Source organism: Natrix helvetica (genome assembly GCF_964273705.1).
Source record: "Natrix helvetica genome assembly, chromosome: W".
Lineage (NCBI taxonomy): Eukaryota > Metazoa > Chordata > Lepidosauria > Squamata > Natricidae > Natrix > Natrix helvetica.
Window position 1 is genome coordinate 23,945,051 of NC_138555.1, and position 6,307 is coordinate 23,951,357.

Genomic DNA, 6,307 nt, shown 5'->3' on the forward strand with positions numbered 1-6,307 from the left:
AACCAGGGAGCAGCAGGAGCGCCAAACACCCCATGCTCCAACCACCCTTATATATGCGTACATGACCCCATGGCTCCTGCACATGCGCACATTTCTCCCACATATGTGGCAGAGACTTAAAAATCAAATGGCAGGGGGAGGTGCACATGCATGTGCAGTGGAGCTGAACTGGGTGATGATGTGCATACCTGCAGAAAGGGCTCTGTGTGCCACCTGTGGCATCCGTACTATAGATTTCCAATCATGAGATTCTTGTAGGGAGCTGTTTTCGCCTGTTAGTCATTTGAAAATACAGCACTGTCACCTTTTGGCATTTTTTGATCAGCAGAAGACCAAATGAGTCTTCATTCTATATTCCATTCATTCTACATAGTTTAATTTTTAAACAATCAATAATATTCTAGCACTTGCTCTTGCTATTTGTCTCAGAATATGAAAAGACAGCAAAATAAAAGTCCTGAAATATTTTTGCTGCTTTAGCATTGTATGTGGAAGATGAAATTCATTTCTTATTTCCTAACATCACCTTGTCAGAGTTCCAAATAGCCTCCTCAATCAAATAAGAATCCGAGGCTAGAGGTTCCTCAAAGTTCCAATTTGTTAAATAAGCCATATTAGCAAATCTGGGAAAACCTGAAATTCTAGGCTTCTGGGTTTTCCCCACCCAGTTGAAAGTTCAAGATCCTACCACAGCACCCACATGTCCATCATCTGGTTCAATCAGTCACTGTCCAGAGGAAGATTCCTCCCAATCATGTCGCTCCAGGTACAAGGGCAACTTGATCTTGACTCACTCCAGGTGCAGGGGCAAGTTGACCTTGATTCATTTATAAAGAATGTTATTTTGACTACATACCTCCCCTGCGCCATATAATCCACCCTTCCAGTTTCTCACAGTAGAATATATAGCTGGCTTGAGGCCCACTGTAAATGACGGCTTCCAGTCAAGACACACCTCCGATTCCAGGTTTACCCAAGCCAAGATCAAGAAAAAGCAATCCATTCCATTTTCAATTTATTAAAAAACAGAAGAACATTTAATAAATCCCTTTGCTGAAAACAGAATTTTGAGACGTTATGCTAATACCAACCCTTTCAAGAAAAAAGTTGCCTCACAGAGAAAGAAAACTATATAACATGCTGATAAGAGAGTTGTTAAGAATTTTAAAACATTCTTAGAAGAAGGAAAGTAAGGGTAAGGAAAATGTAGGCTCCATTAAGATGATTATTTTTCCTCAGGTAAAACAGAATTGCAACTGATAGGAAAGGTTTATATATTTTCACATTTGAGCCTTACTGCTTTTGTATGGCTAAATTAAAAAAACAGAGTTTTAATAGAGTTGTTCAATTATTCCTTTTTCTTAGATGTTGCTTGCTATTCAATTTAGGCTTCAGTATGATAATAAAGCACTTAGGGAAGAAGATGCATACAAGAAGTCCTCCACTGGATGTTATAATGGAGAAGATCTCCACAGCCACCATATGTTTTCCTCCTGTGGTCAGATAACTAGGAACAAAGGAGAGCCAAACACTGCAAAAAATCAACATGCTGAAGGTGATAAATTTGGCTTCATTAAAAGAGTCTGGTAATTTCCTGGCAAAGAAAGCTACAGTAAAGCTGACAAGGGCTAAGAGGAACATGAAGCCCAAGACACAGTAGAACATGACAAAGGAGTTTTCATTACATTCCAGAACAATTTCTTCTGCCATTAAGTGCATGTTGAAATCTGGAAATGGAGGAAAAGTCAACAGCCAGATAGTACAAAGAACTACTTGAATGAAGGAGCACAATAATACAATGGAAATGGCTAACCTTTTCCCCACCCATTTCCTCATAGTAGTCTTTGGTTGGGTGGCCATGAAAGCTAAAATCACCACAATAGTTTTTGCTAACACGCATGATACAGCCACAGTAAAAATGATACCAAAAGCACTTTGTCGAAGGAGACAGGTCACTTTATGAGGTTTGCCAATAAATAGTAAAGCACAAAAGAACGAAAGCAAGAGAGAAATAAGAAGGACATAGGTGATGTTTCGGTTGTTGGCCTTGACAATCGGGGTATCCTGGTACTTAATGAAGATACCCAGAACCAACAATACAATAAATGAAGACAAAACGGAACAAATGGTTAAGATGGTCCCCAGTGATATGTTAGGTAGGCTAAATTTTTTGGAAGGCATGAATTCTGCTCCTTGTTTGGATACTGATCTTCTGGACATGGGAAACAATCATCCATATCTACGAGAAAAGATTCAGGTTACAACAGGAGTATTCTGAAATTCAGCTTGAAGAATCTGAATGATGTGCTGTGAGGAGACTATAAAGTTTTGTTCTTTCAGTTTGGTGTCTTGAGCCTGTAATTGCTTTTATAGGAAACTAATAAACATATGGGCATGTCTTTTAAATTAAGCTAATCTAGTCATTCTGTGGTGAGTGCAAGTCTGGCAAGATTCTTGTAAATAGGCAAGTAACAATCAATATACTGAAGGGTCCTTGGTGCCCTCTGAGCTTCCTTGTTTTCTTGAAGACAAGTCATTACTCAAATTAGGCAACATCATCAGTGCTAGTAAGGAGTACTGTTTGCTGTCAGTCTATATTGTAATAGCTTGCCCTGTCAATGTTGGTGGGGGGCAATCTGAGAGATTCTTTGGTTGAGCTGTTTACTGTTGGCTTTTTTGGCAGTTTCTTGATTGTGGTATTGTTTATTTGATTGTTGGTCTGATGTTAACTTTGGAGTTAATCTAGGCTAAGGTGTGGCATTGAAATTCTTTCTTCTTCTTCTTCATATACATACAACTTTATCAAAAAGTCCCTGACCATTCAACCTAATTCAGCACTCCTTACTTGCACTGTTAATGTTACCTTGTTTGGGTAATGAAATGTCTGTAAGAAAACAAGCAAGCACAAAGGCTCCCTCATTTCAACACTGAGATACAAATATTCTCCTTTATTAATAAATATGCTGCTCTGATTAAGATTCAATGTTGTTCATGTTCCTTGCCCCTAACATTGCTCTAGGGGAGGGGGGGTTGCAGCATATTTCTTTGACAGAGTTTGTTGCAGAAAAATCAAATCCAGAAAGCACACACAGATAACTGATTCAGCTGGATTCATTAACTTCTTTATATACATAACAGATGAATAAATGCACAATACCAATAGAAGATGCTTTCAAAGTGGTAGACGTTACAAGGAGAACACAAGCAGGAGAGAACAGTTAAGTTTCATTTCAGCGTTGAGAGCAGACAAGTCCAGACAGACCACTTTATTAAGTTTCTGTTCCAATTCTCTGCACAGACTCAGAAGCTGCAGACTAAACCACGTCCAATCTGTTTCAGCTCCTATTGGCTGAGTTCGTTGCTATGCCTATTCATTGGCTGACTTTGTTACCATGTCTCTCCCAGTCACGAATATTCTAACATTCTTGACTGGTTGGTCTTATGGTGTTATAGTTAATGTTATACATTTTTTCCAATTTCTGTTTGCATGGGGGGAGGGAGCAAATTCTAAAGGTTTACTCCTTTTTTAATCAATCATGCTTCTGCCATGGTAAAGGAAGGAAGGACTTCCATAAATATTTCCGTTTACATTGTGCCATTATGTTCAATAATCATTCACATTGTATATTTCAACTTCAATAGGACAGAGGGGAGGGGAGGATTTTATATCCACAAGTGGCTTGTGGTTTCCTCTCTGCATCATCTGAACACACTCCATTTTCCTGGGAAGACAAGATAGCTTGAAAATGTTGCAGATGGGTTGGTGCTCTTGTGTATTGTGAAGCAGTTATTATGGATTTGACTTCAGTCTGTATACAGCCTGGATATCAAATAGCACAACATCCCGTCACTGCAGGGATGGGTTCCTACTGGTTTGCACCAGTTTGATGGAACCTGTAGTTGAAATGGTGACTGAGTTGCAACTGGATAGGGGCAGCATGCTCCCCACGCCCCTGAACCAGTTCCACTGTATCTACAACATTTTTTTCACATTTTCAATGTTATGCACATGTGCAGAACTATTTAAAGGCAACTGCACAGGTGCACACACTGAACCAGCAGTAATGCTGGCAGAACCCACCCCTGCACAACTTACACTTCCACCACATCTATAAATTATGAAAAAGAATATCTAGAAATAAATATCTACAGCAACCAGTATCAGTATATCTGGAAACTGAATCGCTTGTCTTTCATCACTCACCTTTCAGATTGGAAATCTTCCCTTCTGGACAGCGAAGACACTTATAACAACAAAAGGGCCTCCCTTCTATTTTGGTCTTAGCATAACCCAAAGGACAATAGTTGTTACAGAGGGAAAGTGGCCGGATCTGTTAATAAAGAAGAGAATGCTTTGCATTTTCAAAGACTGTGTATTGATAGTTATAGAACTATGTTGGCTTTTTGGTAGCTGCTGCACACTGCTGGCTCATATTAAAATGGTTGTCCACTAGGATTCCAAGACCCCTCTCACAATTGCTACTATTGAGCAAGGAACCACCTATACTGTACCTGTTATTTTGCTTTTTTTGCCTAAATAAAGAAGCTTGCTTTTTTTCACCATTGAATTTCATTTTGTTAGATAGTGCCCAATGTTCAAGTTTGTCAAGATCCTTTTATATCTTAAGCCTATCTTTGGAGTGTTTGTTACTCCTGCCAGCTTGGTGTCATCTGCAAATTTGATGAGTTTCCCTTTTATCCCCTAGTTCAAATCATTAATGAAGATGTTGAAGACTACTGAGTCTTAAACAGAACCTTGGGGTACTCAACTGCATACTTCCCTCCATATATATGCAGTTCCATTGAGAAATACATGTTGAGTGTGGTTGGTCAGCCAGGTACAAATATTGTACATCTCTGGTGATGATGCTGTCTAACCCACATTTTTCCACTTTATCTAGTAGTAGGCTATGGTCTACCTCATCATATGCTTACTGAAGTCCAACTAAATGATATCAACATCATTGTTCTGGTCCACAAATTTTGTCACTTTGTGAAAGTGACTATATAAAATCTTTGTTTACATAGTTGTGTTATTTCATCACTTCTGAGATTTTTTTTTTAACTTCGAGAAAATATTGCCAACTAAAATTCTCTCTATATAACATTAAGCGTTACAAAGTTTCCTGGGAGCATTTTTTGATATCTGAGTCATGCAAAGGCAAGAAAAATCACCAAAACTATCCTGCAAGTCTCATCTATTCAATTAAGCATTGTTAATCTGATCTTGGATAATCCAAACCTGGTTAAATCTGCTTGGCCAAATGATGGCTTCTTCATCAATTATTAACCTGTCCCCTTGGGAAGTCACAGAGCCCATTCCACCAATTTTGACTTTCAAAAAGGAGTTATTTGGGAATGTTACCCAATTGATCACATCAAACCCAGCCTTTAGTTCTCCATTTTGGTTGAAAGATAATGTTTCTCCTGCAGTATTATTGAAAGAGAGCCTTCTTACTATTTGATTTAGCTACAAAACAAAAACAAAGAACAAAGGGAGGGGACAAACAATTGATCAGGATCTGCAAAATGATGAAAGCCTACCTCCATTTCAGAAACATAGGGAAAAAAGCATATTTTTACATGTAGGTTATATCTTAATTGAAAGGTCTTGTCTCCATTCTGTGATAAATTTTCAAAGGCATACAAGTATATTCAATTGGCCACTCAATGATATGGAGACAAATTTATTATTTGTATGTCAGATATAACATAACATTACGTTAACATATTGGACATAAGAAATATCTAAAGTGTGACATTACCTTCCATGGATGAAGTTTGAGAAGTTCAATAACTTCTACTTTGCCTATCCTTGCTCTATTTTTGAAGGTAGTTGAATAAGCCACATGTAATGCTTGTGCCAAAACATGGATTGCATTGTAGACGCTGTAGCTGTGGCCAGTCATGTCCATTTCAAAAACAGATACAGGGAGGGTCTCTATCTTCTCATCCCCAGTGCACATCAATGGACTGTCCATTAGGGAGTTGCTCTTCTCATCAACCATCGAACCCGAAAACACACACCCAAATGCCTCCTTCCAAAAAACCCTGATAAAGCCATCTTCTTCATTAGAGTTTGGTTTTCTCGTATGAAGAAATTCCCGGAATCCTAGAACCTCTCTTGAATGAACTGCAAAGGATAGAGCACCATGGAGAAAATTTAGGTCTTCCCATCTCTGAAAAGGAACAGAAGTAAAATCCATTTGGGCTGTCATTATCCAGATTTTACCTTGTCCTTGTAATGATATCTCTTCAAATTTTACCATTGAGTGAAACATTATCAAAATTATCATTATATCAATTT